A 27,945-nucleotide genomic window follows, 5' to 3' on the forward strand; every position below is an offset into this window, starting at 1 on the left:
TTTGACCACCCACAGATGAACTCAGAGGACTGATACCTGCCATCCTCAGAGTTCACCTTCCATACAGTGTGCAGGACCAAGCAGCAGAGAAGGGAGGGACAGCAGGCAGCGGTGCCGGGATGGCTTGTGGATGAAGAATCCTTATAGATGCAGGGTGAGAGCAGGCAGCCTGTTTCCACCTCTGTGCCACCCAGCTAGGGAGACCACAAAACAGTATTTTCACCCAGTTGAGCTGATGCTGGACCCTGATTGAGAGACCTGCCAGCTATGTTTGTGTCCCTTTTCTCTGGGTCATGGATGTCGAAGAAATGGGTTTGACATGGTCAAAGCAGGTTGAGATGGATTGAAGCTGTTCTTCCTGTTTTCCTTGTCAGTCAGATGATGCTGAGTGTCCGCAGTGAGTAGCTCCCCACCCGAGGTCTAAGTCAGGCCAGTGGGAGAATTTGCTTTGGTTGATAGGAAATAATCACTGGATCAATGGCCTGCTACCCAGGACCTGCCATGAATCTTGAAGTCCCTGTGTTTTCGGAGTCAATGTCCAGAACTGGAAAAGCACTTAGAGTCACCCACTTTATCCACCATTTGATATGTGATGAAGCAGAGACCCAGAGAGGGAAGACAGGCCACCGAAGTCCGCCAGACTTGGTCAACCTTGCCGGCCTGAGCCCCAGGGCCTCCCAGAACATCCACACTTCGGCTTTCTGGAAGCTTCCTGGGGGTCATTGGCTCAGTCACTGCCACTACCTTGGCATGTTCCCTGTCCTGAGGTGCCACTAGCAAAAGCCCCACCTGACCTTGGTTATGGAGTGTCTAAAAGAGAGACTGCCTGGGTCAGGCCTGCTGAGTAAATGAGGACTTCCTGTTGGCCATGCTCCCGCCAGGCTCAGAAGAGCTGTTAAGAGTCTAAGGCTAGAGCCCAGCTAGATCTGACTCAGTGCAGAAGATAAGGTTTGGGAAGAACTGGGCAGTGCCTGGCACAGAGTTCGTTCAGGGCTAGGCTTGTGCTGTCATTCTCAGCCAGGTCATTCCCCTGGTCCTTTAATAGTAAAGCCCTGAGCTGGGTACTGGATGGTAGTGCCAGCCTGCGAAACCACAGGAAGAAAGTCTATCAAGGAGGTATTTGAGCTCAGGCCAGATATCCAGGCTGGGCACCTCTGGACCCAGTGAACAAATTCCTCCTAAGGAATGGAGGTGAGGCAGAGGAGTAATGCACATCTCTTGTAGCCCTGTCATGGTGATTTTGCTGGGGTTCAGGGGTGGTGTTCCTCTGGAAAAGAAGGAATGTGGAAGCTCCAGGTAGGGGAGGGAGGCTGGGTTCTTGGTATATTAATATAGAACATTCTCCCAGGCCTGATACCTTGACACCTCCTGGCGTGGCAGATGTTAGTGCATGGATCCGGGTAGGGTAGTCTTGTCACTAGGGAAACTGAGGTTCCCCTCTGGAGGCTTTAATCTCATTAATAAAATAGGTTTTAAATGGAATCGCAAGGAAGCTTGAGGACAGTTGTATCTAGACTTTGCAAAAAAAAACAACAACAGAGCAGGCAAACTGTAAGTCTTGGCAGCTGCCAGGAATGGGAGAATTGGAGAAAAAGTCACTCCATTTAAGTTGGAATTGAACATAACAGAAATAGCCTATCAGTATGGGAAAGCCACTCCCAAGACTGGAAATGAACTAGTGTTCTGAGGAAGGAGTCCAAGAAGTCTTCGTACTCCACACCTCTCCTGTTCATATTTGGAGGACCCTTTTTTCTGAGTATGCTCTGTTCATTGGAGGAAGCCCAGGTAAAGAAGGGCTTCCAGTCTTCCTCTGCAAACTGGCTTCCTCATCTTAACCTTGACATCAATTTCTCCATTCCTTATTCCTGTCACTGTCTTGCCCCAAGACACAAGCCATACCTGCAGATTTCCTCTAGGCTTCTCTTTGAGTCTACCCAACCTGAACCCTGTAATCAGAGAGACGTCCTGGCTGCTGGCCAGCTGAGCAACAGAAGGAACAAGCTACCAGAGAGATATTCTCTCAGCCCGCTTGAGGTTCCCAGATTTCTGAGTGGGGCTAATAAACAGGTTGAATAAGTTGACATTGTCTTTCTTAGAGGTCTCCAAGATTGAGTCAAATGAGACTTCACTGGGATATCAGGCAAGGTTCTGGCCAATGGTAGAGACAAGAAAGTAAGGAAGTATTATTTGTACCTTCCCTTGAGGTTTTTAAATAACATTCAACTTGTGGGATTCAGTTTTCCACCATGTGGGTCTCGGGGATGGGACTCAGGTTGTTAGGCTTGGTAGCAAGAGTTTTTACCCACTAAGAAAACTCACCAGCCCTCCCCCACCCTCTTGAGACTCTTAACAACAGGATCCAGGTGACAAAGTCTGAGGAGTCACTAAAAAACAAACAAACAAACAATAAAACATTATAGCTCAACGCTGTGGCCCACACCTTTGGGACTTGGGAGGAGGATGTGAATTCAAGGCCAGCTAGAGCTGCATAATGAAACCACCATGTCTCTTAAGAAATAATAAATAAATAAATAAATAAATAAATAAATAAATAAATAAATAAATGCCATTCTAGGCGCAGAGGCCAACCTCCTGCAGCTTGAGAGCCCCACCCATTCAATGGCCAACACTTCTTTTCTTTTCTTTTTTTTTTTTTTTGGTTCTTTTTTTCGGAGCTGGGGACGGAACCCAGGGCCTTGCGCTTCCTAGGTAAGCGCTCTAACCACTGAGCTAAATCCCCAGCCCCCAACACTTCTTTTCTAAAAGGTGGAGCTTGGGAAGCTGAAGAACTTGATACTCCATCCTATGGTTTGCTGTGTCACAGTGGACAACCCATCCATGCCCAGGAAAGTCTCAGCAACAGCAGTCAAGTCTCACTTTATCACTGCCCTGTTGGCCACCACAACCCAGGTGAGAGGGTGACCATAGAGGTACAGCAAACACCATTCACTTCCAACAAAACGAGGCTCCTGGCATATCCCGGAGCCTGCCATCTGCTCCCTTACAGGCCTTATGGTGTTCTGGGTGCTCCCAGCATGCTAAAAAGCCTGTAGATAAAGACACTTAGGATTTGCCTTACTAGTCCTTAGAGAAATGCACACTAAAACCACTGGGCTACAAGCACACTCCGAGTAGCACAGTTAAAAGGAACAAAACCTAACCCTGCCAAGCGGGGATGGAGATGTGGAACAGGTCCATCCAGGCATTCAAGACATTGAAGCGAGGACGTAGTGGTTCCTCCAGTATCAAAGTCCCAAGCTACTTGGGTTTCTGGTAGGAGCTGTGATCATTGTGCTGGCAGTGCCAGAGCCCAACAATATGCATATAGTTTATTTTTCAAAGTTTGTTTTCCCTCTTCGATCATGCTACTTGAGGCCAGCCTATCTACAGAACAGCCAGGGTTACACAGAGAAACCCTATATTGAAAAACAAAAATAATGACAAAAAGAATGGGGGCTTCTTTCTTATTAGCTTCACTTTGTGTGCGTGCGTGCATGTGTGTGTGTGTGTGTGTGTGTGTGTGTGTGTGTGTGTGAGAGAGAGAGAGAGAGAGAGAGAGAGAGAGAGGTGTTTCAAGGCATGTGTGTAGAGGTCAAAGGGTGACTTTGTAGAGTTGGATCTCTTCTTCCACCTGAGTTACCATGCTTGTGTGGTAAGTGCCTTTACCCATTGAGTCATCTTGCTCCCTTATTTTGATTGAACAAGTTTTTATATAGCTCAGGCTGACCGAGTCACTACGTTGCCATGGCTGGCCTTGAACTTCCGATCTTCTTACTTCCAATCCCAAGTGCTAGAATTACAGGCATGTGCATCACCCCGATTTTAAGTGTTTATAAAACACAAAATAGAGGGGCTGGGGATTTAGCTCAGTGGTAGAGCGCTTACCTAGGAAGCGCAAGGCCCTGGGTTCGGTCCCCAGCTCCGAAAAAAAGAACCAAAAAAAAAAAAAAAAAACACAAAATAGAGGTAGCGATGTAGCTCAGTTAGTTGAATGACTGTCTGTCAGACAGAAAACCCTGGGTTTAATTTCTAGCACCAGGTAAGGCAGGTGTGCTGGTGCATGCCTGTTCTCCCAACACTTGGCAGGTGGAGGCATTGGATCAGGAGTTCAAGGACATCCTGAGCCACACAAAGATTTTAAGTCAAGCCAGAGCTACATAAGATCTTGTCTAAAAACAAAGCAAAGCAAAAGAACAAAACAATGACAACCCACAAAATACTATCATTTATTATAGATACAAATTTAGATATATATTGCAGTTTTATATAAAATACATACATAACAATATACATGCATTGAACATAATATATACTATACATGTTATTGATTTGAAATTTTGTTAAAATTCTGAACAAGAAAAATGCATGCTAACCAAAGAGGTATGTTAGTACTCTATCTATCTATCTATCTATCTATCTATCTATCTATCTATCTATCTATCTATCCATCTATCTATCTATTTATCTACCCATCCATCCATCTATCTACCCATCTATCTATCTATCTATCTATCTATCTATCTATCTATCTATCTATCTATCTATCTATCTATCTACCCATCCATCCATCTATCTATCTATCTACCCATCCATCTATCTACCCATCCATCTATCTATCTATCTATCTATCTATCTATCTATCTATCTATCTATCTACCTACCTACCTACCTATCTATCTACCTATCTATCTGTCTCCCTCTATCTCATGCACACATTTGCACTTAGGCACACACACACACACACACACACACACACACACACACACACACACACAACTAGACCATCCAAACTTGCCAAACCTGAGATAAATGGGCTAAATCAAGGGATGTGTGTTTCACATTGTTTTTTTTTTAAACTTGGGGTTGATGTTTTATAATTTAGAAGCAAAACAACAACAAAACAAACAAACAAACAAACAAACAAAAAACCCGGAGAACATGCTATGTGAAATAAGCCAGACACAACAGGCACAAAAAGGACAAATACTGTATAATCCTATGATAGAACTCTGTGATAAAAGGATAGTCACACGCCCAGAGACTAATTACCAGGCACTGGCTAGTGCTCAAATGAGGACAGAGTTGTGGGTGGTTTAAAAAAAATGTTCCAGAGACCATTGGTAATGATGGTTACACACAGTAATTTACCTCCTACATTTTTATTTAGTTTATTACTATTATTGTGTGTGTGTGCTCTCACACACGCACATGCACACACACGTGTTTTATGTGTGCTGTATCTATGTGTGCTGTATCACCTGTGTAAGGGGTCAGAGGTCAACTTTTGGGGGTCAGTTTCTCCTTCCAGTGTGGGCGCCAGAGATTGAACCCAGGTCATTGAGCTTGCATGGCAAGTGCTTTTGCAACTGAACCAGCTCACTAGATGTGGATTACTTTGTTAATTCAGATGGGTTCCTACTAGGTATCCTAGGTTAGCCTGGAACTTGCCTGGACTAGCCTTGAACTCATAATCCTCTTGTACTTGGTACAGTGTTATGTTATACTTTAGTTCTTTTTCCCCTCCCCCTGGACAGTGTTTCCCTGGGTAACCCTGGCTGTCCTAGAATGTTCTACAAACTGGCTAGCCTCAAACAAAAAGAACCCTTCCCGCCTCTGCCTCCAGAGTTCTGGGATTAAAGGTATACCCAGCTATACATTACTTTAAAGTAACAACAGCACAGGATAGGCGAATATATAGAGAAAGAAAGCAAATTATCTGCTTAGAGCTGGGGAGGATGCAAGGAAAGTAGCTAATGGATACAGTGTTTCTTCTTAGAATTGACTGTGGTAATGGATGCACAGCTGTGACTCCACTGAAAGCCAATGAATAAACTTTCATGGGTAAAGTGTATGGTGTGTGCCAGACGGGTTTCAAGAGAGGGTGGGGAAGAGGGAGATGGAGGGGGAGTGGGAGAGAACCCTTTTCTGTCACCCTAAGAAGCATGTGGTCTGTCAGTTCAAATCAACTCCATCAGGAATTCACACAGTAACTAAGAACTCCTAAAGCCTTCCCACTTCATAGCATAGGGAAGGAAACTCTGTGAGCTGGATTCTAGTCCCTGGCTGGAACCCCCGCCCCCGCCCGGCGTGCATCCACAGGACTGTGGCAGGGGAGTAGAGTCAGGCATCTGCAGAAAGAGGTTAATGAGAATCAGCTCTGTATTCCTCATATTTCGAGCCTTAATTAATATCTGCAATGCCCTTGATGCCCGTGAAAGTGAGGCTGTATGAATGTGCCCAGTGCTGGCCTCATCAGCTCAGCACTCTGCATGGGAGCTTAGCTCCCTTCAGGGGCAGGTCCAGGCCTCCACGGAAGCTGTCTCTCTGGTGCCATGTCTTGTTCTCCAGGCCACTCTTAAGGTCTGAATATTTTGGACCGGGGTGGCCATCCTAAATACCAGACACAGCCTGACTTCTGATAGCCCTTTGTGAAGAGATTTCCACTTTGAGTTGTAGAAGGTACACCTCCTGCAGAAGTCTCAGTGACTGTCCTCCAGGCCTAAAGACACTAAAGGTGCCTGGTTCCTACATTAGATGTGTCACTATGGGCCAATTCGGCTGTATCCTGTGGGACCAGCCCCGCCTGGGAAGTGGTGCCATCTGATTTTGCCCTCATGTGGACTAAGCAACTGGCTCCTTCCTGCTCAAATCAAGTGCCAAAGACCCTAGGTTCTCCATAAAATATGCAGGATAGCCTCTTTCTTCCTTTAATCTGGATTGCCCTCCCAGGGAAGGGGTCCTCCAACCATATCACTCCTCAGTCCACCAGCTCAAGCGCATCATGCAGTGGCTACATGCAACTCTCCTTGTTTGCTTTTACTTTTTTAAAATATATCTATTGGGGTGGGGAGATTGAGACAGTCTTTGTTTTCCATTTGTTTGTTTGTTTGTTTGTTTTACATCTCGATCACAGCCACCCTACCCCCTACCCACTCCTATAGTCCCACTCCCTTTCTCTTCTCTGATAAGGGGGAGACCCCCTCCCAGGGTACCAACCATCCCTGGCACATCAAGTCACTGCAGAACTAGGTACCTCCTCTTCCACTGAGGCCAGACAAGGCAACTCAATTAGGGAAAATGGGATCCATAAGCAAGCAACAGAGTCAGGGACAGCCCCAGTTCCAGTTTTGGGGGGACCTTCATGAAGATCAAGCTTCACATCTGCTACATATAGCTGGTGGGCCTAAGTCCAGCCCATGTATGCTCTTTGGCTGGTGATTCAGTCTCTGGGAGCCCTCAAGGGTTCAGGTTAGTTGACTCAGTTGTTTTTCTTGTGGAGTCCCTACCCCTTCCTAATCCCTCAATCCTTCCCCCCAACTCTTCCACAGCTCCATCCAATGATTAGCTGTGGGTCTCTGCATCTATTTCTGTCAACTGCTGGGTAGAGTCTCTCAGAGGTCAGTTGTGCTAGGCTCCAAGACAGAGTCTTTCTACATAGTTCAGACTGTCCTGGAACTTACTATGTAGCCCAGGCTGGCCTCAAACTTGCAATCCTCCTGCCTCGGCCTCTCAAGTGATGGGATTATAAATATGGACCACCATACCACGTAGGGACTCCTCTTTATTCTGAGTCGTCTAGGTTCCATAAAGAAACCCTCCATGCCCAAACACTTCCAATACTGTGGCCGTAAAGCCATTGTGACCACTGGATAATTCCCTGGCCAGAAAGGCAAGAGATGGAAACGCAGGGGTGGGGTTAGGATCTGCAGCCCTGGGGGTACCCTCAGGTGACTCTGGAGATCTTTTAACTTATGGGTTCTAGAGGCCCATGTGCTTAAGAAATTCTATTCTGGGATATTACCTCAACCACAGTTCCCAATGCCTGTTGTTCCTGGGCCACCACCACAGTTGAAATTTGTCCCAGCCCAGGTTCATGTTGAGGCTCAGATCCTCAGTGTAACGAATTACCAAAGAGGTAATTAGGTCATGGGGCCCCACCCATATGAATGGATGAATGTCTTTCTCAAGAGAATAGATTAATTGCAGCAACAGGAGTGGGCCAGATCTTATGAGTCTAGGTTGTAATGAAGGGAACCAGGACCTCCCTTCACTCTCTGCATATGTGCTTTTCTTCCACCAGGATGCCTTTATCAGATACCCAGCACCTCTCTCTTGAACTTCAGAACTATGTAAAATAAATATCTTTCCTTTATAAACTCCCAGCCTCAGGCAATTTGATATGTGCACTTCTCTAAGCGATTCATCCATGGACGCCAAGTGCACATGTAAGACACAGTAGTCGGGGTTGGGGATTTAGCTCAGTGGTAGAGCGCTTGCCTAGCAGGCGCAAGGCCCTGGGTTAGGTCCCCAACTCCGAAAAAAAGAAAAGAAAAAAAAAAGACACAGTAGTCTTCCTCACCTAGTGCCTCTCTTTGGGCACTATTCCCAGTTCTCCACACTTCCCTCAGGCATGTTGCCACCTGATGGATACAATTTGTCACTCCTTCTGGGTAGATCTGAGAATCCTGACCATCACCTGTTCCTCATGGGTCCCTGTCATCCTCAAATATAGTCAGCCTCCAATTATCTCTTTCCTGTCAAGCTCCTGAGGCCTCAGCGTGATGACAGCCTACCAGACTTCTCCCTTATGGCTGGGACAGTTCTTTTCCCTGCCTCTCCTGGAGGAACAGTGTAGAAGACTGGTTCCTGGATCCATTTGTGTGATGTTAGACAAGTTGTTTAACCTCTCTGTGTACCATTTGTAATTTAAGGGCAAGCATAATACTGCAGAAGATATCCGTGAGGATGAAATGGGCTCATGGGAGACATGATCTGTATAGCTTTGGCCATACAGTAAATACCCAAGGGTAGTCATTGGCAGTACTGAACTGGTTGCTTCAGAAGCTCTCTGAACATCCATCACTTATGTCTTAGAATATGTCTCAATTGTTGGGGGTTGGGGCAGACATCTTGCAGATGCCCAAGTGATCACAGTTCACAGCCTGCCTCCAACCCCTGCTTCAGGGGTCCGTCTGCAGTAGAGCGTTACCGAGATTCACTCCTGTGTGGTACACTTATGTCTCCTGGACCCTCCACCACCCAGCTGCTTTGTAAGGCCTGGAACAGGATCACCCAGGATCTCTTAGGGTTGCCTAAGGGGGGGTGCCAACTGTTTACGTGGACCATCCAGGGGCAGCTTGAAGAAGGCTAGCTGTCTATTTATAGTTAAGCCTCTCCGCCATTATGCCTTGTATGTAATTTGGGAGGCCTTTTATTATGTTTCCTTCATGTAGATCAGTGGAAAAATAAATGAAAGGGAAAATTATGTGTGCTGTGGTTAAGGAAAACTACCAGGGCAAAGGCATACTTCGTGTCCCCCACCTAATTAGGTAGTGTGCTAGGGTACCCCAGGACACCAGAACAAGAAACGGGCACTGCTCATGAGGCACAGCACTGCCTCAGTAGGAAGCAACTGGACCTGGACCTGGCTTTGATATTGGCTTTCTAGTGCCTTGAGTAGGCCTCACCTGCCTCATATTTAAGACCGGAACCATTGGCTGGTTCAGCATCCTGGTGGGTGGAGATACGATTTCCCTAAAGAGGGCAAAAGGCATCTTAACAGCAGAAATCCCACTATTTGGGAGGCTGAGACAGGTAGGTTACCCAGGCAACAGCATAAATTGGACAGAAAAGCAGGAAAGGCTGAAGCCCAGCTCTGCCAAAGATCTCCATCCTGGTATCCCTCAGGGCCTAAGGAACTGCTGCCCCATCTCCTTTTTCTTTTTTTTTTTTTTTTTTTGGTTCTTTTTTTCGGAGCTGGGGACCGAACCCAGGGCCTTGCGCTTCCTAGGTAAGCGCTCTACCACTGAGCTAAATCCCCAGCCCCTCCATCTCCTTTTTCATTCAGCAGTGTCCATGGGCTGCAGGGGAGCCTGGGATGCCCAGGCCAAGAGATCAACTGTGTCTGCAGCGCAAAGTATCCTGCCTTCCACGGACAGGCAGAGCAAAATATTACCACAGCGGGTCACAGGCAGCTGCATCTGAACATCTTCTGTCACGCAGATCCATTTCAGGAAGGTGGCCTGGCATTTCAAATTGTGAAACATGGCTGAACGTCTTTTAAACTGAGCAAAACAAAGAGATTCATGTCTTCGTGGGCTGGGCCTGGTGGGATGCTGGTAGGACAACTTCAAATCTCTCAGTCGGCTTCCTGTAGGGTAGCAAGCCTGAAAGGTTTCCAAAGATCTGGCCTGACTGCCCTTGGGGCAGATGGGCATAAACAGGCAGATGGGCATAAACAGCAAATTCCAGGCCTAGTTGTGTTCAGCGGCTAAGGGTCAAGGTCACTCAGTCCTGGTCAGCACAGGGTCCTCAGGTAGAGCGAACAGAGACACCATTTTCAATGAGGAAACTATAGAGGGCTACAGACTGGGGTCTGCGGAGGAGAGGAATTGGGGTGGAGGTGCACAGTGGCCATGCTGGGGCCAGACCACGGGGTTCAAGTCCCAGCCTGGCCAGTAGCAGGTATTATAGAACCTTGGGGAACTTACCAACCCCCTCTGCCCCTCTGTTTATCTTGTAAGGTGGGAATAGTAGTGATAACTTATAGCAGTGACCACTGGGAGGCCTCCGAGCTGAGTATAAAGCAAAACCTGACTCAGCCCTTGGAGTGCCCTGACCCTGCTCTCTCAAGGGTAGAGGATGTGACCCCATCTTAAAGGACCACACAAGCAGATTCCTAGCCTGGGAGACTAGCAGTATCACAAGGGCAGACTAAAGGGCCTCACTGGGTGAGGATAGCTGCACATGCAGGATGAGAGATCCCCTGACTGTACTTTTCCTCTGCTGAGAAAGAGGCCTCAGCTAAGTGCTCTGCTCAACTGTGATACAGGAGCTCGGGACAAACACCTGACACAAAAACTTAAGGGAGGAAGCATTCATTTGTGCTCAAGACTTAAGACGGGATCAGTCCACCAGGGCATTTGACAGTGGGTGGCCCGAGGGTACAACTTGGAATTCTCAGCTCACATTCTCAGCAAAACAGAAAGCAGACATCTGGTCCAGAAGTCCGACTGGCTTATTAACCCTCAGGCTGCCCATCAGTGATGTACGAGGCCCTATCTCCTAAAGGGTCCACAATCTCCCAAAACAATGCTGCTACCAGCTGGGGACCGTGTGCTCCAGCACATGAGCCTAGGGAAGACATTTTACATTGAACCCATAGCAGGGTTCTCTTTCCTGCATCCCATGTCTGATGCCTTCCAGGATTGTCAGGATGCTTGGCTCTAACGTTTCCTCTCACTGCACCCGAGGAAGCTGTACCCGATCACTTACGATTCCCTTTCCCCAGGACCAGTGCGTCCATCTGCAGACCCAAGATTGTGTGGCCCAGTGCCCTGACCCAGGACAGACTGGAACCTCAGATATGGTAGCTTTGCCACACAGCTTTGTGGATTTAGAGAAGTAACTGTGAACCTCTGAACCAACTTCCTCATGACCGTGTGGGGTGACAATCTCCAGCTCAAAGGCCATTTGTGAGTCAGTGGGAGGACAAGTGGTCTGATCCAGCCCGAGGCTCAGCATGCAGGAGGTGCTCAGCTTCTCCTGTGACTCATTGGGACAAAAGAGGCCTTTGCACCGATATGCCAGGCCCCTGGGTTTCATTTCCCTAACTTCATGCCATCCCACGCTTTCATTAGCAACTCTACCCCTCTGTCCTGTTCGGATCTCTGCAGATCCCTATCTATTCCAGTGCATTTCCCACACTTTTAGAACTAGCCAGAACATTCAAGCCATGGAATCCCCTGCCTACAACAACCTATGCTGCTCATTGTCCCCAGGCCTTAATCCCCAAGGCCAACTTGATCTGTCCCTGCCTGCTACAAACCACTACTCTGCCTCTCCCATGCAAGAGCTGCAGAGTGACTTATTCTCTGGACGTGGCTTATATCCTCTGACACCAAATGTTCCCATATCCAGGATATAGAATAGCTGGGCTTGACCTCTGTGGACCTTCCCTCTCCAATGTTTATGTGTTCGGTTGTTTTGTTTGCATTTTATCAGTTTTACTTCGTGTCCACATTCATGTGTGAGCACATGTGGGCCACAGTGTGTGTGTAGAGATCAAAGGACAAGTTGCAGTGGTCCTCTGTGTCAGCCATGTAATCAAAATCAGGTCAGCGGTCTTAGCAGCAAGTACTTTACCTGTTGAGCCATCCCCAGGCTCTGGGCTATGTTTTGAATGTGAAATATTGCCCATATTTTCCTATTTTGAATACTGGTATGTGTGCTATTGTGGAAGGTTCTGGAAATGTACAGAAGCAGAACTTACCTGGAGGAAGTCATCGCCGAGATGGCTCTTCTTGGTTCTCAACTTGACTACATCTGGAATTAACTAGAACTGAACCGGATCAGTACACCTGTGGGGGATTTTGTCTTAATGAAATAATTTGATGTGGGAAGACTCACTTTTAATCCAGATCTTTTGAGATAGGAAGATCCACATTTAATCTGGGCCACACCTTCTGCTGGCTGCCTATATAAAGGGCACAGAAGAAAGAAGCTTGTTCTCTCTTCACCTGTTTGCTCTTGCCCTCACTGGCCTTAGAGCCTGCTTCTTCAGGAGTCTGGTATACACTGAAGATCAGTTGGGACACACAGCCTTGTGGACTAAACCCTGAATTCCTGGACCTTCTACTGGTGGACAGTCATTGTTGGACTACCTAGACCGGAGTCTGTAAGCCATTCTAATAAATTCCCTTTATGATGATTGATAGATAGATAGATAGATAGATAGATAGATAGATAGATAGATAGACAGACCGACCTATAAATTCTGTTCCTCTGGAAAACTCTGACTAATATAGTCACTAACAATATCTTGCCCTTTGGCCCCTTTCTATCTTCCTTTCTCTGTTTCCTCTCTTGCCTGGATGTTCACTGCTTTGCCCTGCCATACCCTCACAGCCATAGTAACCTGATACCTTTGAAACTGTAAGCCAAAATAAGTAATTCCTCCCTTTATTAGCTCACATCAGGAGCTCACAACTTCACAAAAGTATCTAAATCCAGCCATTGGGAAAACCCTCAGACAGGCTATATGGCTTTGCCACCATCAACACGGTTTTTGAAGAAGAAAAAAATTCTCCTAGCAATCTTGTCTGGGGGGGTGGGCAGAGAGACAGAGACAGAGATATTTCCTCCTTTTTATATTGCCTTTTGACCTCACAACCAGGAGAAGCCTCCAAAGGAGACAGGAGGTGGTGTTGGCCCTCTACTTGCTGGCTAGAGATCATTCCCTGTTTTCTAGCTAATGTTCATGGCCTCCCTAGAGATGGATGAGGGCCAAGAAGAGACAGGGTGAGTGAGAAAGGAAGGTTTTATGATTGACTTTCTATAGATTAGAATCTCTTTAGTAGGGGCCTCCAGTGAAAGGAATCATCCTGGTTGCCTTAATTGATGGAGAAAACTCTCCCCAGATGTGCTGGCACCTATGGTAGCGTCCCAGATGAAAAGGGTCTGGACGGAAGGACGTTTACTCATCTGTAGCTCACTTGACCTTCTGTCTTGCTTGAGAGTTAATTTTACTTTGTTGCTGCTGCTGTTTCTGAGTCCTTCTCTGGAATTAAAACCAGCATTTTTGTGCTCGCTTCGGCAGCACATATACTAAAAGCAGCATTTTCCACCTTCTACTGCAAACTAAAGACCAGAAGCTCTTGAGGAAACTTCCAGGTTTTGAGTGCCCAATTGGCTGAGGCACCCAGCCTCAGACTGAGCAGCTACCAGGTTCTCAGACTCTTTGGCCACTGTGGAACCACTCCAAGGGTCCAGCCTCAAGGCCAAAGCAACTACAAAGGAAACATGGACAAGGCTGCCGACAGCCTGGCCCTCAACACAGTGGTTGTACACCACCTGGGTCTTTCTGAATCAGGCCCTTTCATGGCTTCCTCAGAGACACCTTCATCTCATCTCCCTACTGGGAATCCTCCTAGTGGTTCTGCGACATGGGATTCACCTCCTCAAGCAGCTGTCTGCAGTCACCCTCAGGTTCATATCTGTCACTGCCATCTCTCCTAGAAGGAGATGCTCTTAGGCAAGGCATCTTTATGATGGCTCCAGGCATCTCCCTTCTGTAGAGGATTTGAGAGAAAAGTGTGGAGCCCAAACTCTGTAGGCATCTGTGACCTGAGATATTCCAGCACCGATAATCACCTGGATCTGGGACATTCCCCAAAGGCTCACCTGTTGAAGGTATGTGCCATTAGGAAGAGGTAACACATTTATGAGGGGGAACTTTGTGGAAGGAAACTGGGTCATCCAGAGAATGTCCTTGAAGGAGATACCGAGATACCCTCCCTACTCTCTTTTTGCTCCCTGACAACATGTAGTGAACCATTTTCTCCATTGCATGCCCCACCATGCTGCCACAGAACCAAAAGCAATGAAGCCAATGAGTAGGAACTGAAACCACAGAGGCTGTGAACCAAAGTAAAATTTCCCTCCCAATAAGTTGTATATTTCACTCATTTTGTCATAGTGACAGAAAGATGGCTGACACATTTATTGTTCTAAGACAGCGGATCTTAACCTTCCTGATCTTGTGACCCTCTACCACAGTTCCTCATGTTGTGGTGACCTCCAACCACAAAATTATTTTCATTGCCACTTTATGACTGTCACGAATTATAATGTAAATATTTATGTTCTCTGATGGTCTTAGGTGGTCCTTGTGAAATGGTCATTTGACGCAGAAAGGGGCTACAATCCACAGGTTGAGAACCACTGTTCGAAGAACATGGGAAGCCCTTGGAATGTTATGCAGGGGCTAACATGACCGACAGTATCTGTAACAGTCTATTTAAGCGTGGATGGTTGTTTTTCATTGCCATAGTAACTTCAAAGGGTAAAGCAATCGGCCAGATGGACAGACCTGCTGTGGTGGATTGAATAAGCTTGGCCCGGGGAATGGCGCTATTAGGGGGCGTGGCCTTGTTGGAGAAAGTGCGTCACTGTGGGGGTGGGCTTTGAGACCCTCCTCCTAGCTGAGAACAAGATATGGAACTCTCCCTTCAGAACAAGATATGGAACTCTCAGCTCCTTTTCGAGTGCCATTCCTGCCTGGATGCTGCCATGCTTCTCTGAACTGTAAGCCAGCCCTAATTAAATGTTGTCTTTTGTAAAAGTTGCCTTGGCCATGGTGTCTGTTCACAGGGATGGAAACCCTAACGCATGAAGGTTAAAGCAAAGAAGCCCGATATTTTAGCTTGAGTATCTAGGTGATGACAGGCACCAGGCACCAGTCATTGGGGAAAGGAATTGTGGCGTGGACTGGTTGAGGTGGGCAGATACCAAGCATCCAAGCTTGGTCTTGCAAAGATAAAAATGTTCATCTGATGCCAAGTTGGGTTCTAAGACAGAAAGTTAAACTCAAGATCTGAGCAACTCAGCCAGTGCCTTTTGCACAGCCCCGGTAACTTTCTTGGCCATGCACTTTTGTGCGGTAAGCAAACTATGCAACTACACACGGCAGCCCTAGGTGTGCTAGTCTGGAACACAGCATAGTCAGGACTGAGGAGAACACGTAGCTTATCGGATGCTTATTCAGATGGTGTGTGCCACATCTATTCTACCTGGCAAAGTGAACAGGAAACACTAGAGGCTTGCTTAGGGTGGCCTGGGAGCACTTCTTTCCCAGGTGTTCCAGAACAATCCAGTCCTAATATACTAATATATATAGCTGGTTCCAAGGTACCATGGGAACAAAGAAGAGAAGGCAATCAGTTCTAGAAGTACAGAGTAAATTACTCTGTATGTATGTGTGTGATGGGGGTGCGACCGTCAGCCTAGTGTGTAATGTATTTATGTAAACAGATGTGAGTATGGATACAGTCTAAAATCTAGAAAAGAGCTCTAGAGAGGTTGACACTAGGCAAAAAGGAATATTGGTAAGAAGACATGTGTCATGAATAATGAATAAAGCCGAATTTTTTTCTAGTTTCAACTCTGTCATAGTTGTGTGTGTGTGTGTGTGTGTGTGTGTGTGTGTGTGTGTGTGTGTGTAGTGAATATGTGAATTCAACTTTTCAGGTACAGAAGCAGCAAGAACTATTTCTATTTTTGTATTTCATAACAGTCCAATGTGTGATTTTCCTTTGAGACAGCGATTATGAAAGTTAAGCTTTAAAAACAAATTCTGTTGGCCATAAGTGCAGTAGGAACCAGACACAGTAATCGTTGGATGCATTTGTTAAAATGACCCACTTAGGAAAAGTTAAAAAAAATGATGAAATTTGTCTGTTGGGGAAGAGGTTGTAAACTGAATTTTTCCCTGTTTTTCTTCTGTTTGAACCTATATCAAGGAGGTTCAGCATGGTGGTTGCAGGTCTCTAATCCCAGCACTTGGGAGGCAGAGGCAGAGAAATCTCTAAGTTTGAGGCTAGCCTAGTCTACAGAGTGAGTTCCAGGACGACCAAGGCTACACAGAGAGACCCTGTCTCAGACAATCAAACAAAACAAAACAAGCAAAAACAAACAACAAACAAAAAAGGAAAACCAACAGCCAACTATATCTAGGGGCTGGAGAATTGGCTTGGTACTTAAGAGTATGTGTTGCTTTCACAGAGGACCGAGGTTTGGTTCCTGGCTCCCAAATAGTGGCTCACAATCCCCCGTAACTACAATCTCAGGGACCAGGGGACTCTGCTGATCTCTGCAGGCACCAGGCACACAAAATACTAATATAAATAAATATTTTTAATTTCAAAAACTATTAACAAATCACTCCATTATACTGTTGTTTATTATGTAAACTCTATTACTATGCAAAAGTAAAATATGTGTATATTTTTAATTAGTGTGGAATTTACTAATACCATGTGGCCCTGAGCAACAGCAGAACCAGTTAGATCCCAGTAACTTGAATCAAAAAGTATTTGTGTTACCTGGAATGTATCTGGTTTATCTTAAGCTAATACCAAATCTAAGCCAGAGTCAAGGTATAAGGCTCCAGTCATAATAGTTTTGTTCATTCATAGTTTGTTTGGAAACAACTAAGGCTATTCTTAGTTGGCAATTGTGGTGTTATATGACTCAAGATGGCTGCAGTCATGTCAAGCTGAATCCATACACCAAGGCCAAGATATCATTCTCTTCCTATAGTTGAGGGGCCCCACTCCCCAAAGGGACTAAGTAGTTGTGTTCCCAGTAACCTTGTCTCCAAGGGATGGTACACAAGGCTGGGGCTTGAGGGGTCTCGTTCCCTTTCTCCCTTTTCACATTTCATTTCTTTAAAATAACACTTTTTTATTTTTGAGATTATAGTACAATTACACCATCACAATTCCATTCTTGATGCAGGCATGATGGTCTCTGCCACCTTGCTGATGACTGTAGTGTCCCCAGAGGAGAGTCACAGACAGGGTAAGTACCAAGTGGGAGGAGGGACACTTAGAGGTTCCCTTGGGACTCAGCAGGAAGAGCAGGAGTTCTCAACCAGGGCACAGAGTGTGAAACAACTGGAGAGGTAAGCCACCACGAGTTTGTAGACTCATAGACTCATAGGCTCACTTCCCCAGGCCAGTTCTCATACATAGATAGATGGAGAGAGAGAGAGAGAGAGAGAGAGAGAGAGAGAGAGAGAGCGAGCGAGCTATAGTTGAGGGAATTTAGTCAGTTGGTAAGCAAGCCTCAGTTTGCCTGGTCAAGCAGAATACTGACAGAAGGTATCCACCTTCTACGGCAATTGTAAAAATAAAATTCCTAGGGGTTGGGGATTTAGCTCAGTGGTAGAGCGCTTGTCTAGCAAACACAAGGCCCTGGGTTCAGTCCCCAGCTCCAAAAAAAAATAAATAAATAAATAAAATTCCTTCTTCCACATGAAGCTTTGGTCTTCAGATTGTCAGCACTCAGGAAATTTTATCGTACATGGTGCATTTTAGGGAAGCCAACCCCACTGAGACTCCCCAAAACCATCTGCTAATTGCTGACCAAAAACTACAAAAGAGGAAGTTGCCTTGCTGAGTTGGTAAGACTCAGAGCTGCTTCCTGCCTCCCCAAATCAAGGTCCTGGGGGGGTCACATCCCAAATGCAATTACTCAGGTCTAACTTGAGCTGCTGCAGCTAAATGGAGATCCTCCCCTTCACAAACACTTTCAGGGAGGAGATTTCAAAACCTTCAGGACCTACTCCAGCTCCCCAGGCCCTTCCTCCATCCTTTCCCTGGGGGTGTGTCCAGTCCTGATCTCACAGCTTAGCACTTCCTGTCTTTAGAGTAAAACAGAAGTGAATCCAGCACAGTGTTCACTGTGCACCCCAAAATCTTGTCAACCTCTATGAGGCTCTGGTCTTTCTCCAGCAGGCAAGCAACTTTCTCTCACAAATATATACAGCCCTCACAAATCTAACTTCTCAGGGTCTCATTTTTGAAGAATAGTCCCTGTTATAGCTCTTTATAAGGTGTCACTAAGTTCAATGTAGAGCAAACAGCTAGGTCCTGCCTGTCAGATTCTCCAAGTTTTTGTACCAGAAATCTTATGTTTAAGGAAGGGTTTCAGTCCTGAGCAAAGTAGGATGGTTGGCCACAAGGACCTGAAAAGCATTCAGGCTGGTGCAGTTGGCTCGCACAAGTTCCATTAGTGTCAGCTAATTGATGCCCAGATGGTCACACTTCCCTGCTTTTCTTTCTTTTGCGCATGCCTGCATGTGCGCCTCCGGACTCCACCTTCCAATTCCATGGGCTGGGGTTATGGAAGTGTATCACCATACCTGGTCTTAGCCTTTGGGGTTTCTCTCTCTGTTTTGTTCATCTATTTAGTTAATTTACCGTGTATATTGTGTGCATGAATGTAGATGTCAGAGGACAACTTGTGGTAGTCAGATCTCTTTCACACACGGGTCCTGGGAGTATGTCTTAGATCATCAGGCTTGGTGGTGGGTGCCTTTACCCACTGAGCCATCCTGCCAGCCCAGACCTTGGCTGTTATAAAGACAAGGTTTTCCTATGCATCCCAAGGTCATTTTCCATTTGAGATCCTCCTGCCTCAGAATCCCAAGCACAGGAATTATAGACTTGTACCACCATGTCCAGTCCGTATGTGCCTTAAGAGCTTCCTGGGAAAAGCCTTGACATCTCTAAATCTCCATTTACCCATTCATCGAACACAGGAGCTCAACTTAAGGGTTGCAGAGAATTCTTTTCACTATGGCTTGATTTTTTTTTCAGTCTTGAAGGTAGATGGTACCATGTGTTCGTTCTCCTGCTAAACACTGTGAAGAATGAACCCCACGTGTGTTCTAGCCAGCCAGCCAGCCTGGGGAGAACTGGGAGCTTCATCTCACTGGTGATACTTTACCTATAATAGGAACTTACTTAGCTCAGGAAACTTTTTTCTCTTTTTTAAATTTTCATTGATTCTCTGTGAGTTTCACATCAGGCAACACAACCACTCATCTCCTGTCCCTTCATGTCTGCCCTTCACCCTCACAGTGCCCTCCCAAAGAGAAAATAAAGATAAAAAATCAAAAATAAAACATAAAAACCCTCTTGCTGTGGAAGCTGTAGTGTGGCGTGGGGTGTCCCACAGTGTGCTCTTTTGTCCACAGATCTTCATTTGCACATGCTCATTGGAACGAGTCGTTGGTCTGTTTTTGAGGCCTCTGGCCTCTGGCCTCTGCTACACCACCAATACTGGATCCTCGCTGGAACTCCTCTCGAACATCCTGTTGTTGCCTTGTGTCAGGGAGATTCTGTAGCTTTGGATCTGCAGGAACAGCCTTTTATCTGCTCCAGCAGTTCATAGATGAGGTAGACGTTGGGTTGTGCCAATTCAAAGCCCTGTACCTGGGCCTAAGTGATAGCTGAGTTGGTCAGCCCACCAGCTCTCCTGCACCCACACCACCAGATAGCTCAGCAAATCCTGTCAGAATGTGAGAGGGGAGCTAAGACAGTTGATACCCTTTTGTCTGTATGTGGTTATGACAAACATGGTCATGAACGTATCATAGAGAAGGGGAGGGTCATTGCCAAATAAAAGCCTTTCCCTAGAAGGGCTATGGGTGGTATCTAGGTTTAATCCTTTCTTATAGAACCCAGACTCAATATTCATATTTTCAGTATACCCACACATCACTAGAAAAATAAGGTTTGGGTCTAAAAGTTCTTGAGGCCATGGGTCCCATCAGCCACATGCCCTTACCTGCAGGCTGTAGTCAGAATGGCATGTGGGGATGCTCTACGTGGCACTTCTCTGTCCTGTAGTTCCCAGCGCTTCACTGGCCTTTGCCACACTCCGTCTAACTGCCAGCAGCCATTGACAGACAGAACAGAGCAAGGGATGCCCATGGTAGAGCACTCCAGACTTTTGAATGTGGACCCCTCAATTACTTATGAACCCAGATGTTATCTCAGATACTCACCACTACAGGGCAGGCGCCCCTGAATGCTTTCCTTAGGTTCCAACTGTCTTGGGACTGGTTAACCAAGGCAACAGAATGACTAACCTTGGAAAGAAAAAGATGACTTTCTCTCTGGAGAAGTTTGAGAGGTCTCTATATCCAGAGCTGTAGAGAAAGGGTGGTAACCTCTTCCTGATTTAGCATTCAGTGTCCAAGCCAGGATACTTTTACCCTATGTTAAGATATTGGCTGGTTCCAGCATGGGGACAGAAGTTCTCCAGGTCATGCCAAGAAGGGTCCTGTTGGTTGGGAGAGTAAATAGAATCTTCCACAGTGTGATCATTCTCTCTCTCTCTCTCTCTCTCTCTCCTCCCCTCCCTCCTTCCCTCCCCCCTCTCTCTCACACACACACACACCACACACACACACACACACACACACACACACACACACACATATCTTCCTATAGACCTGACCTGGCCTTTAACTTGTGATCCTCCTGCCTCAGCCTCCTTTGTGCTGAAATAACAAGCATCACAATGCCTAGCCTGGGACGGTGATGTCCAGAAGCCCTGACATCTGTCTGTCAGTGAACATCTTCATGACTCATCATTCTCTCTAAAATGAGAGAATTCCTCTGGAAGGGGCCTCAAGGGTAGCCAGAGCGCCCACTGATAGAGCATTCAGTTCAGTCATCACCTTGGGTTACCAAGACAGAGGCAAATAATTTGTGAAAGAATTCCGAAGCATCTGGCAAGTGTGTGTGCCACAGTGTTGAGTCCCCAGCATAGTGTTAGGCATTGCTGGATAAGTAGCTCGAACAGCATGCTAAGCCTGGCCAGATGTGGCAGCAGTCTCTGCCCCTGGAGCTAAGCATACTGATTAAAACTGGATGGTATACCAGCTTTCAAAAATTAGAACAGCAGACTTTTTTCTTCTAGTAAAGATGAAAAAATATATATATATTCCTCTTACTAAAAGGAGTCCTCAAGGAAAAAGAACATTGTGTCCAAGCTGCCAGCTTCTTCACAAGGAAAACGTGGGAGGGACTCTTTCCTCTAAGTCTTCTCATCTAAGGGGGAAGCATGCACATTTGCATGGGTTTGTCACAAATCATTTGTAAAAGAACACTGGCTGGCGTCCCTCACAGCTCTGAAAGCACCTCAGGGTTTGTTCTGGCTGCAGAGAGGTTATCAGAGATGCTAAGAGGGCAGCGGGGGGTATCTCTTACTCTATTCTATTATTATTAATTTTATTTTTGTTTCTCTTTGTATGTGTTCATACACATGGGCCATGGCACACGTGTGTAGGTCAGAGGACAACTTGCAGGAATCAGTTCTCCCCTTTCCCATGTGGGTCCTGGGGCTCAAACTCCCGTCCTGAGGCTTGGCAGCAAGAATCTTTATCCACTGAGCCATCGAGCCGGCTGTGCTCCCACCTCTCGTGGTGGGCTGCCATTGTTTTTATTCTTGCAGTTGTGACATAAATCTAATAAGTGTGCTTGGGGACTGGCTGTGCTTTGTCCAACTGTGGACTCTGAGGTACCCATTCTGTCTCATTAATGCTCCCAGAATTTCATTCAATTGTCCTTAAAGTCACTGACGTGACAAGCATCCATGGTTCTAGTGGTAAATGCTCTTCCTTTCTCTGATGACCTCAGAAGGGAAGTCTGTGGAAGAGGATGTATGCCCCTCCAGGTCCTAGTTCCCTTCATCCAGCTGACTCCGTTGATCCCAGCACCATCTGTCTGTTGATTCTCCAGAGCCCCACAGCCACCTGTGGCCAACTTGACTCTCCTGTATCCCCACCCATAATTCTTTCTTTTTGCTCATACTGGAGGACACACAGGTGGCTGTCCATGCTCAGAACGCTAAGGGCAAATGCACCAGGCAGGTGAGCCCAGAGAAAGAGATGGAGCTTAGCTTCTGGGACCATGAGAAGAAGGGAATCCAGGTTCCTACAGGAATGGACAGTCACTGTTGTGGTAGTTGGACATCAACTTTTGCTTCTCTCGTTATAGCCTTCTGCCTATTGTGTGAGTATCCACCCTCCCCTCCTCCTTCCCAGTCTTCCCCACATTCGGAAAAGCCCTTGATTGACTGATCATAAGCAGGTCTCACCACAATGATCAGGTAAGGGACAAATCAGTCCTAACCAAACCAGAAGGGACTTTTGATGGTTTCCCTGGATCCTAAGAACACCTAGGGTAAGGCCTGCTGCATCTTCTGATGGCCAGAGTGTGAGGCTGGGTCCAGAACACTTTAAGCCTATGCTGTATTGAACATGTCCAAGGCTCAATAGGAAGCTCATTGCCAGAGGCAGGCAGCCAGGAAAAATTCCAGAGCACTGAAGCTTGTCCTGCCTGAACCTTGGCAGGGACCCTCTACTCCCTCTGGACTCTTCGATTACATGAGTCAATCCATTCTGTTGTTTGTTCTCCTTTTGGGTGTTTTCCTGTGAGTTCTTGTGGAAGAAAATGCTGAATGATCTCACTAAAGTGGAATTCTTACGGCTTCTGCTCTGAGACCAAGGCAACCTGAATCCTCAGGACAGAGCAGCAGGCAGAGAGATGGCCGTGCCCTATCTAGAGAATTGACCGTGCACCTCCAGCTCAGCGGCAGTAGGAGGTGGCCTGGGGTGACAATTTCTAAGTGGACAGAGAGGAAGCAGAGCTGGAGAAAGGGAAGCTGAGCAGAGTTCTCATAGCTGGAGGCTCCCTTAATTAATTCACCTGCCTGCTAACTGCATAGTGGAGTCCACTATAGAAATCAGAGAAGCTGCCGCTTTGAAAGATGTGTGGAGGTGGGCAGGGGAGGAGGCGGGTAATTATGCAGGGAAAATCATTCTTGATATTCTTCTCGAAATATGCACACAGCTGAGAGAACAGCCAGAGAGACCAGGAGAGAGAGAGAGAGAGAGAGAGAGAGAGAGAGAGAGAGAGAGAGAGAGAACAGAAAGTGTGCATTTTGCTTCTTAAAGGCATGTAGAGGCAAAGAGAACAGCACCTCACATGACTATCTGACCCCTGAATCCTTTGGGGAAACATCTGAGACTTCATAGGACAAACCTGGTGACATTCTGTGTGTATGCGTGTATGGGGGCAGGGGGGCTCTATATGTGTGTGTGCTCTGTATGTATGTGTCTGTGTGTCTGTGTGTGTCTCTGTGTGTATGTGTGTGTGGTGTGATCTGTGTATGTGTGTGTCTGTTGGGGGGCTATGTGTGGTCTGAGTGTCTATGTATATGTCTGTGTGCAGTGTGTGTGAGTGTATATGTGTATGTGTGTGTGTGTGGGTGGTGTGTGATCTGTGTGTGGCATTTGTGGGGGGGTGTGGTCTGTGTATATATGTGTGGTCTCTGTATGTGTGTGGTCTGTGTGGTGTTTGTGTGTGTATGTGTTTGTGTATGTGTGTGTATGGTGTGGTCTGTGTGTGGTGTTTGTGTGTGTGGTCTGTGTGGTCTGGGGTGGGGGGGGGTGCTGTGTGTAGCATTTGTATGTCTGTTCAATTGTTTCCCACCTCCTATTTTTGTTTCTACCTTACTTTTTGAGGCAGGTGTCTCACTGAATCTAGAGCTGAACCATTCAGCTAGACTACCTGGCCAGCAGGTCCCAGGGATCCTCCTGGTTCTATGTCCCCAGTGAGGACTTGCTTTTTATGTGGACTATGAGTTCTAGAGGACTGAACTCAGTTCCCCATGTGTGTGCTCATAACCCACACTGGTTCTCCCTGCCTCTGGACTGGTGGGACTGGACACACTCCACACCCGGGGAAAACATAAGAGAACTTACATCCAGCAGGGGAAGAAGCTGTGATGTGCCAGCAAGAGCCCTCCACCCTATCTCATTTGCCACGAGTCCCATGTACCCACAGCCTAAGTGACAGAGGGGCACTGGAACTCTAAGAATCAGTTCTAAGGTTGTGAACATTGGGTGCAGATAATACCCAGCTGTGAGTAGTCTGAGCGGTTCTAGGGCTATCCCTGCGGAATTATAAATGTTTGAGGATACTAAGTCCCAGGTTACACAGTGAGGTTATTATTTGAGCTTCGGTTGGCTGCTGAGCGGAAAACGCAAACATCTTTCCATTCCTCCCTCCTTAGGCACTTACAACAGAAAAACCCAACACCACAACAACCTGGAAACCGAGTCCGTTGCTAATATTTCTAAACAGCTTTAAATAAAAAAGGAATGTGACCACCGCAGTTAATCGTGGTGGGTTTGCAATGCATTCTTCTTTGAGGGTTAGGAAAGCAATTACTGTCGAAACCTACTTGTGCTTCTATTGTGATAAAAATGGCCCCCTCTGACGGGACCCACACGCGCCAAGCAGTGGGTCTTTATAGCACTCAAAGCTTCCGGAAGTGTTCCGCACAAGGGGGCTCCTTGGCATGCAGTCAGAGTTGTGACTAGCTCTAAAGACCTGTCATGGGGCAGGATTCCGAATAGGAGATAGATCCTTCCCTACAGAAGCTGGTAACTAGGGTGCCATGGAGAGCCACCTCTCCCTGCTGGTCCATGTGATACTCAGAGGGAGCGTCCAGCCTCCGGCCCTTGTCTGTTCATCCTGTCCTCATACCCACTGACATCTCTTATTGCCCAACTCCCTCCAATCCTGGAAAACAGAAGCCCCTCTGTCAGAAACCCTCAGTGTCCCCTGCCATCTCCTACTCTGAAGCTGTCACCTGCCTGAACAGCGTCCATGCAGTTTCCTGGGGGTGGCTCCTCAGTCTCCATCCCCCCTTCCCATTATGTCTGGAGGCCATTGCTCTGTGCCTTAGAACATTGTGCACACATCTGGTGGTGGTGGTGGGGTTCTTACATGCTGTTCTTTGCTTGCCTCTTCTCCCATCAAAGAGCTACCTTTATTTTGAGTGTGGCTGTGAGCCACGCTGGTCACAATCCTCTCCTCTCCCTGCCACATCCAGACTTGATCTGGTAAAGTCATGGCCACTACAGTGACATCCCTACCACACCAAATCTCTGGTCTACAGCTCAGTATTTTGTGGTTCCTTTATTTTTAATTTGGGACTCCAAGGCTACCGTTGTTTCCCTCTTAGTCTATCCCAGTCTTCCACTCCTCACAAGGATTCCATCTGAGGCTATACCCCACCCCCACGACCAACTAGCTGGCCCGATGGCAGTTCCGGTGCCAGCTTTCGCTGTCCCTTCACATCAGACTCCAGTTCCCAGGGTCATGGTAAGACACAGGCCATTGATTAATAGACAAAATCAAGACTCTATTTACCACATCATTCCCTCATGTCCCCACAAAGGACCGCTGGAGGAGGTGCCCCTTCGCGTGCACTCTTGCTTTAGCCTAGCAAAGTCAAGAAGGAAAAAGCTTACCCTGACAAACGATCCAGCATCGTTTTCTTGTTTGTTTGTTTGTTTGTTTGTTTGTTTTTTGGAAACCCAGCGTCTCAGACTAAGGTGGGAGAAAGCGGAGGTCCATCTTAAAAAAAGGTTGTACACCTCATACAAACGTCTAGCAGCCTGTGCCTGGCTTCTTTTTCACTCATTATGTTTAGGTAGGTAAAGGTGCCAAACAGGATGTAGAACCCAGTCAGTCCAGGTGAACCAGATGGATCCAGAATTCTCTACCCACAGGCTGCCACGACGCAGACAGCACGGGCCCTGGGCGCCCCCTAGAGGCTTTAAGGACCACAGCCACTAAGAGAGCCACCTTGACTTGAGAGGGCCCTCGCATTAATTCCTGCCTGGTAACTAGAAAAATGACCTCCATAAAAATGGGCAAGGACAGAGCAGAAACGTTTGACATGAAATACAAATGCCCAATAAAACTTCAAGCCCATGTTTTCAAAGGCGGGATCTGTTGCAAGCCCTCACAGGCAACAACTCTTTTTAATCTCACAACACTCTTAGGGAGGGGTCGATCCTTCTGAGCCTACAAATAATAAAGGGAGACACCCACGGGCTATACGACCAGTCTGTGGCCACAGAGTAAGCATCAGAGTCAGCACGTGATCCGGCGGTGAGAACTAGAGTCTAAACCCTTCCTTGAGGCAACTCTCAATATATTAAAAAAAACAAAGTGGAAATTAAAACCATTTGTTTAACACACCGAGAGAATCCAGAATGGATGAGTTCATCCTTCACATAGCCTTGGCCCAGGTAGGATTCTGGATACCCTTGCACCTGTTCCTTTCCCACAGCCATCTAAGGGCTTCCTGGTTTGATAGCTCTTGAAGGAGCCTAGAATTTGAAGGGCACTCCCAGTGTGTTGGCCGTGAGTAAGACAGCTTGGTCTCAATCTAAGGCAGGGGTTTCCAATCTCCATAATGCCTTGCGACCCTTTAATACAGTTCGTCATGTTGTAGTGACTCCCACCCCAACCATAAAAATTATTTTTGTTGCTACTCTATAACTGTAATTTTGCTAGTGTTATAAATCACAGTGTGAATATCCCTGTTTTCCAATGGTCCTAGGTGACCCCTGTGACAGAGTCATTGGATCTCAAAGGAGTCGCGACCCACAGGTTGAGAACAGCTGACCTAAGCTGTGTGATCTTTCTTTTACTCCAGAGACAAAAACAAGGGGAGAGAAAGGTCAAATGGGCTGTGGCTCCAGAAAGGTGAGCCTGATCTTCCCCAGTATGCCACCCTCCAAAGGCCCCCTCACTCTTTTGGTCTCATCAGGTTCCTTTGGGACCAGATAAATCACTCTCCAAAAACATGATCATGGCTGTCATAGACTGTCCCTCTGCAACTGCTGTGGGTGGCGTGGGCATCTCTCTCAGACCATCCAACACAGCCCCTGGTTTTTCCCCTCTCATTGACTCATTTTATTTGCCGACCTTTGTTACTGTTGCCTAGATACCTTTTTAGGTCCTTAAACTTCTCTTAGCTACCCAGCCTGGTGCCCTGAGGTGGTTTCTACATAGCAGCTTGACGGAAGAGTTGTACACAGCTAAACAAACAATAATCATTTCTTCTTCCCTGTTTCGTTTCACCTTTCATTGAGGAACAAAGGGGAGAACCGAATTTAATGACTATTACCCGTAGATCTGATAATCAGTCTCTTAATACTGTATTTCTTCCAGAAACAGTGTCTCTCCTGCCCTCACAGAGGAACATGTGGTCAAGAGGAAATTGAATAAAGCCCTTTAATCAGCCACAGTAGTATTCGAATCATTTAATTTAGGATCTGACAACCACAAATTACTCTATTTTTCAAGCCAATTTTAGCCAACCAGGAGAACTGGCCCCAGTCAACTCAAGCTTAATAAATGTCTGATGATGGCGGTTTCGGGAGAAGGTTTTTTTCTGGGGCTTTTTTAGTATAAACAAAGCAGAGCTCCCACGGTGCTTGGCTCCTGGATATGCTCCCTTCCTGGCTCCCCGTGGCTGACAGTGAACCCTGTGGGCAGAGAGAGCCAGCACACCGGGCAGCGGGCAGCACAGTGAGCTATCATCTCTGCCGCTGGGGCTTTTCATTCCTGACCCTGAGTTCTTGTTGCCAGGAAAACAAGTCAAATCAAATTAGATGTGGGCAGGTATGGCCTATGGCGGTTCACCCGCCGGTGCCTCAGACTTTTCAGCACCTTCTGGAAACCCTGCACTAGAAATAAAAGAGAGATGCTTCAGAGTCAAAAC

Source organism: Rattus norvegicus, chromosome 19, assembly GCF_036323735.1.
Source record: "Rattus norvegicus strain BN/NHsdMcwi chromosome 19, GRCr8, whole genome shotgun sequence".
Lineage (NCBI taxonomy): Eukaryota > Metazoa > Chordata > Mammalia > Rodentia > Muridae > Rattus > Rattus norvegicus.